The sequence below is a fragment of the Meles meles genome, chromosome X (assembly GCF_922984935.1).
Source record: "Meles meles chromosome X, mMelMel3.1 paternal haplotype, whole genome shotgun sequence".
NCBI classification, from domain to species: Eukaryota; Metazoa; Chordata; class Mammalia; order Carnivora; family Mustelidae; genus Meles; species Meles meles.
The window spans coordinates 72,669,852-72,686,042 of NC_060087.1; positions in this window are offsets into that span (position 1 = coordinate 72,669,852).

Below are 16,191 nucleotides of genomic sequence, written 5' to 3' on the forward strand. Positions count from 1 at the left end.
GTTCACTAACTTTCTAGTGTATAAACGTGTTTGTTGTGACAGAGAGCCAAAATAATAACAACTTATAAGAGATAGACGTTACTTTCACCTCTATGTAAAAATGTAAGCTAGTATGTCTTTTTTCTGTTTTATTTTATTTTTTAAAAGATTTTTTAAAATTTTTTTGTCAGAGAGAGAGCACAAGCAGGGGGAATGAGAGGCAGAGGAAAAGGCAGGCTCCCCAATGAGCGAGGAGGCCAATGCAGGACTCAATCCTAGGACCCTGGGATCATGACCTGAGCTGAAGGCAGACACTTGACTGACTGAGCCACTAATGTGTCCCTTTTCTCAGTTTTTTTGAGAAATAATTGATATATATTCCATATAAGCTTAAGGCATATGGCATGATGGTTTGATTTATATATATTGTAAAATGATTACTACAATAAGTTTAGGTAGCACTCATAATCTCATAAAGATACAATAAGAAGAAAAGAATAGAGAAAAGAAAAAGGAAAAAAATCACCTGTGTGTAAACTCTTGGGATTTACTTTCTTACAAACATTCTGTATATCATATGGCACTGTTACCTATATTCATCTGGCTGTACATTACATCCCTGGCACTTATTTAGATCTTCTGACCACCTTCCTCCAATACCACCTTTCCTCACCCTCCACCTCTGGTAACAGACAACGAGTCTGATCTCTTCTTCTGTAATTTTGTTTTTAGGTTTCCAAATATAAATGAGAGTATACAATACTTGTCTTTCTCTATCTGACTTACTTCACTTAGCATGACACCTTTAAGTTACATCACCAGTGTTGTCATAAATGGCAGGATTTCTTCATTTTATGGATGAATGATATTCATATATATGTATATATGTGTATATATACATATGAATGATATTCATATATATTCATATATATATGAATGATATTCATATATATGTATATATACATATGAATGATATTCATTCATATGATATATGTACATATATATATCATATATATACATATATATCATATATCATATATATGATATATATGTATATATACATAAGAATATATATTCATATATATATTCTTATGTATATATACATATGAATGATATTCATATATATTCATATATATCTGAATACATATGTATTCAGATATATGAATATGTATCATATATGTATGATATATGTATATGATATATATGTATATGTGTATCATATATACATATATATGAATATCATTCATATGTATATATACACATATATATGAATAATATTCATATATATTCTTACATATTCATATATATATGAATGATATTCATATATATGTGTATATATACATATGAATGATATTCATTCATATGAATGAATATCCTTTATATACGTACATATATCATATATCATATATATGTGTATATATATATATATATATGAATATCATTCACCCATAAAATGAAGAAATCCTGCCATTTATGACAACACTGGTGATGTAACTTAAAGGTGTCATATACATATATATACATATACATATATATATTTTTTAAAGTGATATATACTTGGGATATATATTCCAAGTGTCTATCAATGGATACATAGATTTTAAAAATGTGTTTATATATATAATCAGTGCCTTGGCTTTGTAAATACTACTGCTATGGACATGGGGGTGCATATATCTCCTGGAGTTAGTATTTTTTTCCTTTGTACATATCCACAGAAGAGTTATTGATAGATTATAGCATAACCAATTTTTAATTTTCTGAGGAACTTCCATAATGTTTTCCATAGTAGCCGTACTAATTTACAATCCCACCAACAGGGCACAAATGTTCCCTTCTTTCCACAACCATGCCAGTGTTTATCTCTTGTTTTTTTGATGATGGCTACTCTAAGAGCTATGAGGTATTATCTCATTGTGGTTTTAATTTTCATTTCCTGATATCTAGTGATACTGACCATCTTTCTTGCACCTGTTGGCCATTCCTAAGTCTTCTTTAGAAAATTGTCTATTCAGGGCTTGCCCATTTTTAACTGGACTATTATTACTGTTACTATTGCTATTGAGTTGTATGAGTTCTTTATATATTTTGGATATTCACTCTTTATTGGTATGTCATTTGTAACTATTTTCTCCCATTCAGTAGTTTGTCTTTTAGTTTTGTTGATAGTTTTGTTTGCTGTGCAGAAGCTTTTTTATTTGATATAGTCACAATATTTTATTTTTGCTTTTGATTCCCATGCCTCAGGAGACATATCTAGAAAGAAATTGCTATGGCCAATGTCGAACAGGTCACTGTCTATGTTCTCCTTTAGGATTTCAATGCTTTCCTCTCTCACATTTAGGTCTTTCATCCATTTTGAAATTATTTTTTATATATGATGTAAGGAAGGGTCCAGTTTTATTTTTTAGCATGTTGCTGTCCAGGGATTTTGCATATATGTACTTTCTTATGTTGAGTTATGCTCCCTCTAAATCTACTTTGTAGAGGGTTTTTACCATGAATGGATTTTGTACTTTGCTGGGATGCCTGGGTGGCTCAGTCAGTTAAGCATCTGTCTTTGGCTCAGGTCATGATCCCAGGGTCCTGGGAACAAGTCCCCCATTAGATTCCTTGCTCAGTGGGGAGCTTCATCCTCCCTCTGCCTGATGCTCCCCTGTTTGTGTGCTCTCTCTCTCTCTCTCTGACAGATAAATAAGTAAAGTCTTTAATAGAACACATGATCTGATGAGCACTGGGTGTTATATACAACTAATGAATCATTAAACACTATATCAACTAATGATGTACTGTATGCTGTCTAATTCAACTTAATAATAAAAAAGGATAGATTTTGAACTCTATTAAATGCTTTTTCTGCATCTTGAAATGATTATATAGTTCTTATTTTTTCTCTTCTTATTGTGATGTTTCATATTGATTGATTTGCAAATATTGAACCACCCTTGCAACCCTGGAATAAATACTTCTTGATCATGGGTAATGTTATTTTTAATGTATTGTTGAATTCAGTTTTCTCATAATTTGTTGAGGAATTTGCATTTATGTTCATCAAGGATATCAGCCTTTATTTCTCTTATTTGTGGTGTTTTATTTGGTTTTGTTATCTGTGTAATGCGGGACTCATAGGATGAATTTGGAGTTTTCCTTCCTTTTCTATTTCTTGGAAAAGAATGGGAAGAATAGATATCAATTCTTTAAATGTTTGGCAGAATTCCCTTTTGAATCCATCTGGCCCTAGATTTTTGCTTATTGTGAATTTTTTGATTACTAATTCAATTTATTTTCTGTTAATCTGTCTGTTCACATTTTCTATTTTTTCCTGTTTCAGTTTTGGTAATTTTATATGTTTCTAGAAATTTATCTATTTTAGCAGTACAGTTTGCTGGTATATATTTTTTTCTTAATATTCTCTTAGGATTGTTTGTATTTCTGTGGTATTGGCTGTTATTCCTTCTCTCTCATTGTGATTTTATTTGCTTGAGTACTTTCTCTTTTTTTCTTTATAGGTTTCCTAAAAACCAGCTCCTGGTTTTATTTTGATTATTACTTTGTTTGTTTGTTTCTGTATAATTTATTTCTGCTTGATCCTTATTATTTTCTTTATTCTACTGGTTTTGGTTTTGTTTTTATTTGACAGACAGAGTTCACAAGTAGACAGAGAGGCAGGCAGAGAGAGAGAGGGGAAAGCAAGCTCCCTGCTGAGCAGAGAGCCCAATGTGGGGCTCGATCCCAGGACCCTGGGATCATGACCTGATCCGAAAGCAGAGGCTTAACCCACTGAGACACCCAGGTGACCCTGGTTTTGTTTTTTTTTTTTTTTTTTTTTTTTTTGTTATTCTTTTCTAGCTCTTTAAAGTACAAGGTCAGGTTCTTTACTTGAGATTTTTCTTGCTTCTGAGGTAAGCCTGTATTGCTCTATCCTTCCCTCTTAGGATTGCTTTTGTTGCATCTCAGAAATCTGGGAATGTTGTGTTTTCATTTTCATTTTTTTCCATCAGCTTTTATTATTTAATTTTTATTATTTGATTTCCTAGCTGACCCATTTATTTTTTTAGTAGGCCCGTTCATTTTTAACCTCTACCTATTTGGAGTTTTCCCAGATTTTCTTCTTTTGCTTGACATTTAGTTTCACAGAACTGTGGCTAGTAAAGGGGCATGGTATGATGTCAATCTTCAATTTCTTGAGGTTTGTTTTGTGGGCTACTATGTGATCTATTCTGGAGAATATTCCATGTGCACTTGAAAAGAATGTATAACTTGCTCTTTTAGGATGGAATGTTCTTAATATATCTGTCAAATCTATCTATTCCAATGTGTCATTCAATGCCATTGTTTTCTTGTTAATTTTCTGTTTATCTATCCTTGATTTAACTGGAGGGGTTAACATCCACTATTATTTTTGTGTTATTATCAATTACTGTCATTATGTTTTTTATTAACTGTTTTATGTATTTGGGTGCTGTTATGTTGGTTACATAAAGATTTGCAATTCTTATACTTTCCTGTTGAATTGTCCCCTTAATTATTATATGGTGACCTTCTTTGTTTCTTGTTACAGTCTTTGTCTAAAAGTCTATTTTGTCCTATACAAGAAGTGCTGGAGGAGGAGTTAAGGGGGCAAAGGAATAGGGGGAACATAGGCTTGTCTTTTCCCTCAAACACAGATAGATAAATATCAAATCATTTTGAACATCCAAGTAATTGATCTGAGGACTGAGCGAACACAACTGCACATCTACAAGTAGAAAAATTACCACTTCATGGAAGGTTGGGGCTGCTGAGAGTTGATTTGGGGGACAAAAGAATTGTAGGTGTTGCAGAGGGGAGAGAGACCTGAGATTGTGGAGAGGAAAGGGAGACCTGAGATTGTGGAGAAAGAAGTGTCTCTGTGTGTGTGTGAGAGAGAGAGAAGTGTATAGGTGCTTGCCCAAGAAAAACTGTTCCCAAAACCACTGGGTAAGAAAAGAAGATGGACTGACAACCATAAATTATTATAAGCAGTGGAGCACAAACTCTAAAGTTTTAGAAGTCCACTCCATCACTGGGATTGTGCTTGGTGGGCTCAGTGGTGCTGCTGTGGGAAAGGAAAACAGAGACCTGCTTAGGGAGTGAGCAGAATAGTCTTAGAATTCCCTGGGTTGCCCTGGCAGAGACATTTCCCTTTCTTGGAGTGCATTGGGAGTGGTACAGCCTCGCTGGGGACAGAAGGACTGCTGGTGCCAACATATTGCCCCATTACCTAGCATAAGAAAAAAGACAACTGGTGAGGGAAGCAAGCCTTGGTGCCAGCTATTTGTTGCACTTTACCATAGGTGTCAAACTTCTCTCTGGTCATGTGACTGATTTTCTGGGACAAACCAGCAAGTGACAAAAGCATCGAATCAGCATTGACCAGCATCACAGAGCAACACAGCACCTCCCAGTGGAGACTATAGCCAGTTATAACAAGCTATGCCTTCCTATGCCCTACAGGTGCAACTGTAATAGAGAAGTCCACCTGAGAGTCAGTGGAGCAGACCCATCCCCCAGAAGATCAGCATTAAACCCTCTTCCACACCAATCTACTGATCATAGAGTGTTGCTTCAGCTCTAGAGGAAATAGAATCTTGACACCAAGATACATCTAATTAAAATTTGCCACACAGTGCACAAGGTGAAACACCCTAACTAACCTAAGGGTAGGAAGGAGCAGCCAAAACACAAAGCAGAGTACTTATAGGACACCTGTTTTATGGCCCTCCTCTTAATATAGCTAATACACTCAGAAACAGGAATAAAACAGGCTTTCCTAACACACACACACAGTGACCTAGACAAAATGACAACATGGGGGAATTCACCCCAAAAGGAAGATCAGGAAGAATAATGGCCAGAGATTTAATCAATACAGATATAATTAAGATGTGTGAAACAGATTTGAAAAAAAAAAAAAAAAAAAACAACAACAATTATAAAGATACTACCTGGGTTTGAAAAAAGCATAGATGACAATAGAGAATCCCTTACTGCAGAGATGAATGTAATAAAAACTATTCAGGTTGAAATTTAAAATGCTACAACTGAATTGCAAACCCAACTGGATGGCATGATAATGAAGATGGATGAAGCAGAGGAAAGAATCAGAGATGTAGAAGATAAAATTATGGAAAATTAAGAAGCTGAGAAGAAGAGAAAAGAAAGTTGTTGGATCACGAACATAGGCCTAGGAAACTCAAAGATTACTTAAAATATAATAAAACTTGTATCATAGGAGTCCCAGAAGAAGAGAGAGAAAAGACAGAAGTTTTATTTGAGCAAATTATAGCTGAAAACTTCCCTAATCTGGGGAAGGAAACAGACATCAAAACCCAACATGTACAGAGACCACCCATTAAATTTAATAAAAGCTGTCCATCAGTAAAATGTATCATACTCAAATTTACAAAACACACAGCCAAGGAAAGAATCCTGAAAGCAGTGAAGGAAAAAAGTACTTTACCTATGAGAAAAGACTAACCTGCTTTCAGTAAATCTGTCCACAGAAACTTGGCAGGGCAGAAGAATGTGGCATGATACATTCAACTGCTAAACAGGAAAAATATGCAGTGGGGAATACTTTATACCACAAGGTTGGTTATTCAGAATAGAATGAGAGATAAAGTTTCCCAGACAAACAAAAACTAAAGGAGTTCATGATCACTAAACAAACCCTGCAAGAAATATTAAAGGGGACCCTTTGCGTAGGGAAAAAATACCAAAAGCTAGAAAAACATAAAAGGAACAGAGAATAACACCAGAAACCAACTTTACAAGTAACACGATGGCACTAAATTCATATTTATCAAAAATCACTCTGAATGCAAATGGGCTAAATACTCCATTTAAAATACATAGGGTATCAGAATGGATTAAAAAACAAGACCATGTATATAATGCCTATAAGTGACTCATTTTAGACCTAAAGACAACTGCACATGGAAGGTGAGAAGATGAATAACCACCATGCTAATAGACATCAAAAGAAAGTCAGAGTACCATACTTATGACAGACAAACTAAGTTGTTTTTTTTTAAAAGATTTTATTTTATTTATTTGACAGAGAGAGAGAGAGATCACAAGTAGGCAGAGAGGCAGGCAGAGAGAGAGGAGGAAGCAGGCTCCCTGCGGAGCAGAGAGCCCGATGCGGGGCTCGATCCCAGGGCCCTGAGATCATGACCTGAGCCGAAGGCAGCGGCTTAATCCACAGTGATAACTGATGAGAAAGAGAATTATATCATAATTAAGGGGTCTATACATTAAGATCTAACAGTTGTAAATACATATGGCTCCAATTAGGGAACACAGAAATTTTTTAAGATTTTATTTGAATTTATTTGATAAACAGAGATCACAAGTAGGCAGAGAGGCAGGCAGAGAGAGAGAGGGGGAAGCAGACTCCCTGCTGAGCAGAGTCCAATGTAGGTCTCAATCCCAGGACCCTGAGATCATGACCTGAGCTAAAAGCAGAGGCTTAAACCACTGAGCCACCAAGGCGCCCCAGAAATATCTAAAATAATTAAAAACAAACATAAATAAATTTATTGATAATAATACAATAACATCAGGGGACTTTAACATCCTACTCACAGCAATGAACAGATAGATCATCTAAGCAGAAAATCAACAAACAATGGCTTTGAATGACACACTGGACCAGATGGACTTAACAGATATATTCAGAACATTTCATCCTAAAGCAGCAGAATACACATTCTTTTCAAGTGCATATGGGACATTCTTCAGATTAGATCACATGCTGGACCACAAATCAGCTCTGAACAAGGACAAAAAGATTGAGATCATATTATCAGACCATACTCTATGCATATTATCAGACCATAACTCTATGAAACTTGTAGGAAACCACATGAAAAATATTGGAAAGACCACAAATACATGGAGGTTAAAGAATATCCTACTAAATAATTAATGGGTCAACAAGAAAATTTAGGAAGGAATTTTAAAAATACATGGAAACAAATAAAATGAAAACACAATAGCCCAAAACCCTTGGGATGCAGCAAAGGTTGATCTAAGAGGAAAGTATATTGTAATACATGTCTACCTCAAGAATCAAGAAAGGTCTCAAATATACAACCTCATCTTACAACTAAAGGGGCTAGAAAAGGAACATGAAATAAAGCCTAAAGCCAGCAAAAGAGGAATAATAAAGATTAGCACAGCAATAAATGATATAGAAGCAAACAAACGAAAAATAGTAGAACAGATCAAGGAAACTAATAGCTGCTTCTCTGAAAGAATAAAATTGATAACCCCCTAGCCAGACTTATCGAAAAGAAAACAGAAATAACCCAAATAAATAAAATAAAAAATGAAAGAGGAGAAATTACAACCAACACCACAGAAATGCAAACAATTATAAAAGAATATTATGGAAAATTATATGTCAACAAATTGGGAAATCTGGAAGAAATGGAAAATATTTAGAAACATAAACAAAATTGAAACAGAAAGAACAGAGAATTTGAAGAGATCCATAACAAGCAAACAAATTTAATCAATAATCAAAAATCTCCCAGCAAACAGAAGTCCAGGGTCCGATGGCTTCAAAGAAGAATTCTACCAGCTATTTAAAAATGAGTCAAAACCTACTTCTCAAATGGTATAAACAATAAAAATAGAAGGAAAACTTCCAAAATCATTCTACAAGGCCAGCATTATCTTGATTCTAAAGCCAGACAAAGACCCCCTAAAAGGGAGAATTAGAGACCAATATTCCTGATAAACAAGGATGCAAAATTTTTCAACAAGATACTAGAAAATTGAATCTAATAATATGTTAAAGAATTATTCACCACAATTAAGTGGAGTTTATTCCTGGGATGCAGGCATTGCTCAATATCAGCAAATCAATCAATGTGATAAACCACATTAATAAATGAATGGAACCTCATGATCCTCTCAATAGATGGAAAGAAAGCATTTGACAAAATAAAGCATCAATTCTTGATTAAAAACTTCAACACAGTAGGTATAGATGGTACATACCTTAACATCATAAAGGTCATATAGGAAAGAACTACGGCTGACAACATTCTCAATGGAAAAAAGCCGAGGCATTTCCCTCTATGGTCAGAAACAAGACAAGGACATCCATTCTCACCATTACTATTTAACATAGTACTGGAAGTCTTGGCCTCAGCAATCAGAGAACAAAAAGAAATAAAATGCACCCAAATAGGCAAGAAGGAGGTCAAACTTTCACTATTTGTAAAAACAAACAAACAACAACAAAAAAATAAAATAAAAAATTTGATACTATATGTAGAAAACCCAAAAAACTCCACCACAAAATTTCTAGACCTAATACATGAATTCAGCAAAGTTGCATAATATAAAGTCAATGTGTGGAAATCTGTTGCACTTCTATACATCAATAATGATGCAGCAGAAAGAGAAATCAAGGAATCAGTCCCATTTACAATTGCACCAAAAACATTAAGATACCTAGGAATAAACCTAAGGAAAAAGGTAAAAGATCTGTACTCTGAAAACTATAGGAAATTTATGAATGAAATTGATTATGACACAAATAATTGGAAAAATCTACAATCCTTATAGTTTAGAAGAGAAAAATACTGTTAAAACTTCTGTACTACCAAAAACAATGTACACATTTAATGCAATTCATATCAAATTACCAGAAACATTTTTCACACAGCTAGAACAAACAACCTTAAAATTTGTATGGAACAACAAAAGACCCTGAATCACATCTGGAGGCATCACAATTGTGGGCTTCAAGACAATATGGTACTGGCATAAAAACAGACACATAGATTAATGGAATAGAATAGAAAACCCAGACAAGACACACAAGTATATGGTCAAGTAATCTTTGACTAAGGAGGAAAGAATGTCCAATGGAAAAAATGGCAGCCTCTTCAACAAATGATGTTGGAAGACCTGGACAGCAATATACAGAAGAATGAAACTGGACCACTTTCTTACATCATAAACAAAAATAAATTCAAAACAGATGAAAAACCTAAATGTGAGATAGGAATCTATCAAAATCAGAGGAGAACACAAGCACCAACCTCTTTGGCCTCATAGCAACTTCTTACTAGACCTGTCACCAGAGTCATGGGAAATAAAAACAAAAATTAACTATTGGGACTTTATCAAGATGAAAAGCTTCTGCACAGCAAAGGAAACAACAAAGCTGAAAAGAAGCCTATGGCATGGGAGAAGATATTTGCAAATGACATATCTGATAAAAGGTTAGTATCCAAAATCTACAAAGAACTCATAAAACTCAACACCCAAGAAATAAATAATCCAATTTAAAAATGGCAGAAGATATAAATAGACATTTTTCCAAAGACATTCAGCTGGTTAACGGACACATGAAAAGATGTTCAACATCACTCATCATCAGGAAAATCCAAATCAAAACTACAATGAGATATTACCTCACACCTGTCAGAATACCTAAAATCAACAATTCAGAAAACAACAGATGTTGACAAAGATGCAGAGAAAGGGGAACCCTCTTACACTGTTGGAGAGAGTTCCAACTGATGCAACCACTCTGAAAAACAGTATGGAGGTTCCTCAAAAAGATAAAAATAGAACTACACTATAATCTAGCAATTGGGCTAGTAGGTATTTACCCAAATAATACAAATTGCAGATTCAATGGGGGTACATTCACTCCAATGTTTATAGCAGCATTATCAACAATAGCAAAACTGCAGAAAGAGCCCAAGTGTTGACTGACTAATGAATGGTTAAAGGAGAAGTGGTTATATCTATAAAATGGAATATTACTCAGCCATCAAAAAAATCGTGCTATTTGCAATGACATGAATGAACTAGAGTGTATTATGCTAAGTGAAATAAATAAGAGAAAGACAAATACATTATTATTTCACTCATGTGGAATATAAGAAACAAAACAGATGAGCATATGGGAAGGGAGAAAAAAGAGAGAGAGAAATGGAAGCAAAGCATAAGAGAATCAAGGATAGATAACAAAATGAGTGTTGTGGGAGTGAATTAGGTGGGAGATTGGTTAAAATGGTGATGGGCATTGATGAGGACACTTGTGATAAAGAGCACTATCACGTATAAATCATGTATCAGTGATCAATCACTAAATTCTACTTTTGTAATCTATCAAACTATATGTTAACTAACTAGAATTTAAGTAAAAATTTGGAAAAAAATAGTGCTACTACAGCTTTTTTGATAACCATTTGTATGATGACTAGTTCTCCATCTCCTCAATTTGAATCTGTAGGTGTTGTTAGGTCTAAAATGACCCTCTTGTGGGCAGCATATATTCCGGTCTTATTTTTTTATCCATTCTGACACCCTATGTCTTCTTTTTGGAAATTTTATTTATTCGTCATATTAAGGGGGGAGGACAGAGGAAGACAAGAGAGAATCTCAAGCAGACACCCCACTGAGCATGGAGCCCAATGTGGGGCTCCATCCCAGGACCCTGAGATCATGACCTGAGTCAAAATAAAAAATCAGACACTTCACCAAAAGAGATACCCAGGTGCCCCAGACACCCTGTATCTTTTGATTGGAGCATTATTCCATTTACATTCAGTGTAATTATTAATGGATATGTGTTTTTGCCATTTCATTACTTGTTCTGTGGTTATTTCTGGAGATATTCTCTGATCCTTTCTTGTTTTTATCTATGTTTTGCTGCCTTTCTGTAGAGATGTATTTCTATTTCTAGCTCTATTCTTTCCCCATTTATTAGAGGTTTTTGACATATGGTTGCAATTAGGTTTGTATATTACTTCTTCTGTGTATAATGGTCTACATTAAATCGAGTGTCATTGAAGTTTGAACCCATTCTTTACCCTTCTCCCCCTTCCACATTTTAGGTATGTGTTATTACATTTTATATAATTTTATTTTGTTACTTTCTTGAGTTATTTTTTTACCAAAATATTCATTTTTATTACTTTTGTGTTTCCTACCTGAATACTGTCAATTTTGTTCTATCCTTTTCACTCAAAATTTCTTACAGGGCTGATTTAGTGGTTATGAACTCCTTTAATTTTTCTTTGTCTATGAAATCTTTATTTCTCCTTCTATTCTGAATGGTAGACTTGCTGGATAGAGTATTCTTGGGTGCAGATTTCTCCCATTTAGCATTTTGAATATATCATGTCACTCCTTTCTGGCTAGCAAAGGTTCTGTTGAAAAAACCTCCTGCCAGCTGCATGGCTTTTTCTTGTAAATTACTGACTTTTTTGTCTTGCTGCTTAAGTTTTTTTCTTTATCACTATATTTTGGAATTTCAATTACAATATGTCTTGTTGTGGATCTGTTTTTGTGGATTTTCATGGGAGTTCTCTATGCCTTCCGAATCTGGATATCTGTTTCCTTCTTCAGATTAGGGAAATTTTCAGCTATTATTTCCTCAAATAAATTTTCTGCCCCCTTTTTTTCTTTTATTCTTCTGGGACTTCTATAGTATGACTGTTTTTATTTCTGATAAAGTCACTGATTTCTCTATGTATATTCTCATTTTACATAATTCTTTTTTCTCTTTTATTCAGCTTGATTGCTTTCCATTACTCTATCTTCTAAGTCACTCATTCATTCCTGTTTCTTCTAGTCTGCTGTTCATTGCATCAAGCATGTTTCTCATTTCATTTAATGAGCTTTTATCTCTGCTATGGTATTCCTGATCTCTGGGCTCATGCTCCTACTGTCTTTCTTTTCTCAAGTCCAGTAAGTATCCTTATGATCATTACTTTAAATACTCTATCAGGTATACTACTCATATCTCTTTCTCTTAGATCACTGGCTATGGTCTTGTCTTCTTCCTTCATTTGTGATAAATTTCTCTGTCTCCTCATTTTGTCTGCCTCTCTGTGTCTGTTTCTCTATGTTAAGAAAGTCACCTATATCTTGTGTTCTTGAAAGTAGTGACTTTATGAAAAGTATGCCTGGACTGATCTATAGAACTGTGTCTCCTGTTCACCAGAATCTGGCAATTCGGGAGAATTCCATGTGAGTTGCTTATACCCTGATGTGTCTGAGTCACTTTTCCTTTCCTTTCCTTTGTACTGTCTCTCTGCCTTTTGTTATCTGCACTGGTTCTCTGTGGTGTTAGTGAAACCCAGGAAGGACAGCTCAGGAAGGAGAGTTCCCACCATGGAACTTGGGGGTGGGGTAGTGATGTCAGCAAACTTTGCACTGTACCAGTAATAGGATGCTAGATCCCCCAAAGTGCTGCTGCAGCTGGGGCTGAACACAGGGGTGGCTGGGGACATGAGGCTGATTGTGGCATAGAACAGTGGCTGACAGCATACAGTTGGGCACTGTGTTGTGGCTGGGTGGGGCACACAGCAGCAGCTGTGCACCTGGTGGCTAGGCAAGGCTGGAACACCCCTTTAACAAAATCTGCTCTGAGCCTTGGACCAAGGCTATAAGTGACTGTGTGCCCTGCTTCCCACAGGGAGCCCTGTGTTTATGCTAGAACATCTCTCTTATTTTCAAAGTCACCCAACATGCTTTGAAATCAGTATGAACAGATCTGTCTCCCATTTGCTCCCACTATTGTGTAAACTGCCATTTATATGTTGCCCTTCCATGCAGGCTGGAGTCTCTTTAAGGGAAGCAACTCAGCTATCTCTTTCCCTCCCTGCTTATCCAGTGCTGCATCAACTGAATTTTAAAGCTACAGGATCATGGGGCATCTGGGTGGCTCAGTGGGTTAAAGCCTTTGCCTTCCGCTCAGGTCATGATTCCAGGGTCCTGGGATCGAGTCCCTCATCGGGCTCTCTGCTCAGCAGGGGGCCTGTTTCTCTCTCTCTCTCTCTCTCTCTCTCTCTCTCTGCCTCTCTGCCTACTTGTGATCTCTGCCTGTCAAATAAATAAATAAATAAAAATCTTAAAAAAAAAAAAAAAGGCTACAGGCTCCAAGTCCCACTGGTTTTACAAACTCAAAATTTGGCCCCTTTGGATTTAAAGCCAAATGTTATGGTAGTTAATCCTTCCCACCTGACCTCCCTGATGGAAAAGCCCATTTCTCTGCCCTCTCCATGCATTCAGCTCCCTTACTCCTGAAGACAGCCTCCTTCTGCCTTTCTGACCTTCCACAACTTTCAGATGACGTTCTTACTCTGTATTTAGTTGTGGAGTTTGTCCTGCCAGTCTTTGGATCACTCTCCAGTTTATTGACTTGAATGTGTATGATATCTAGTTGTAAATGAGGGATGGATGTGAGCTCAGGGTCCCCCTACTCCACTATCATTCCATGTTCTCTCTTGCTTCTTAATGTAGCTGTTTATTGCTATGAATTTCCCTCTTAGAACTGCTTTTACTGTGTCCCATAATTTCTGATCTGTTATGTATCCATTTTCATTTGGCTCAGGAATGTTTCTTTGTGTACCCTTTAGTTTCTTCTTTGATTCATTTGTTGTTCAGAAGAGTGTTATTCATTTCCATGTATTTGCAAATTTTAATTTACCTCTTATTATTTATATCTAGATTGATGTCATTAGAGAAGATACTTAATATGATTTCAATCTTCTTGAATTTGCTAAAACTTGTTTTGTGGCTTAATATATGGTCTATTTTAGACCATATAGACAAATGTCCCATTTGTGCTTGAGAAGAATGTGTATTCTCATGTTGTTGGATAGAATGTTCTGTATATGTCTGTTAGGTCCATTTGGCCTATAATTTTTTTCAAATACACTGTTTCCTTATAGATTCTGTTTGGGTGATCTATCCATTGGTGAAAGTGGGATATAACAGTCCTCAGTTATGACCATATTACTGTTTATTTCTCCTTTAATCCTGTTCATTTTTGCTTTATATATTTGGGTTCTCTAATGTTGGTTGTATAAATATTAACAATTGTTACCTCTTCTTGCTGGATTGACCTCTTTATTAATATTCAATGACCATCTTTGTCTCTTTTTATCCTTTTTAGTTACAAGTCTATTTTGTCTGATGTAAGTATAGTGACTCCTGTTCCCCCCACACCTTGGCTACCATTTGCTTGTAATAAATTTTTCCATCCCTTCATTCTCAATCTACGTATATCTTTAAGGATAATGTAAGTCTCCTATAGGCAGCATACTGTTGGATTTTTTAGCCTATTCACCCGTTCTATTTCTTTTGATTGGAAAATTTAATCTGTTTATACTTAAATACTTATTGATAAGTAAAGACTAAAATATTACCTTTTTGTTAATTGTTTTATGGTTCACTTTTTTGATGTGTTGTTCCTTGTTTCTTATCCTGCTGGTTTTTTTTTTTTTTGTATGTTGTAATGTCTTTTGGTATCACTATGCTGTGACTTCTTAATCATATTCTTTTGTGTAACTGCCACAGGTTTTTTCCTTGTGGTTACCATGAAAATTACATTAACTATCTTAAAATCATAACACTTTATTTTAAACTGGTAACAACTAAAACCTAATGTGAAAAGAATTCCTAAACTTTACACTTTAGTTCTCCTCTCCATCATAATTTGGGTTATTGTGGCTACAGTTTACATGTGTTTTATATTGTATAACTAATAACAGATTATTATAATAGTTATGGTTAATTTTACTATATTCATTTAAAAAAATTTTAAACTAGAGTTGTAAGTGAATTATGTGCCATAACCAAATTATAAAATCTAACTATATGTACTTAACATTACCAGTGAGTTTTACACTACTTTTTGTGTTTTCATGACATTAATTAGCATCTTTCTTCAGTTCATTTTTTTCTGTGGCAGGTATTGTGGTAATGAATTTCCTCAACCTTTTGTTTGGGAAAGTCTTTATACCTCCTTTATTTCTGAAGGACAGCTTCTCCAGGTATAATACATTTGATTGGCAGGGTTTTTTTTTGTTTGTTTGTTTGTTATTTTGTTGTTGTTGTTGGGGTTTTTTTGTTTTTGTTTTTGTTTTTTAATTTTCATAGTTCAAATAGGTCATGCTTTCTCTTCTGGCCTAAAATATTTCTGTTGAGAAATCCACCCATAGAGATGAAGGTACACTTGTATCTCCCTTTTCATACTGCTTTGAGAATGCTTCCTTAGTCTTTGACTTTTAATAATTTAATTATAATGTTTTCTGGTGTATCCCTATTTGGAGGTCTTTGGGCCTCGTGGACCTGGATGTTCATTTCTTTCTCAAGGTTCAGGAACGTTTCAGCCATTATTGTTTTTTTTTTTTCTCTTTTTTAAAA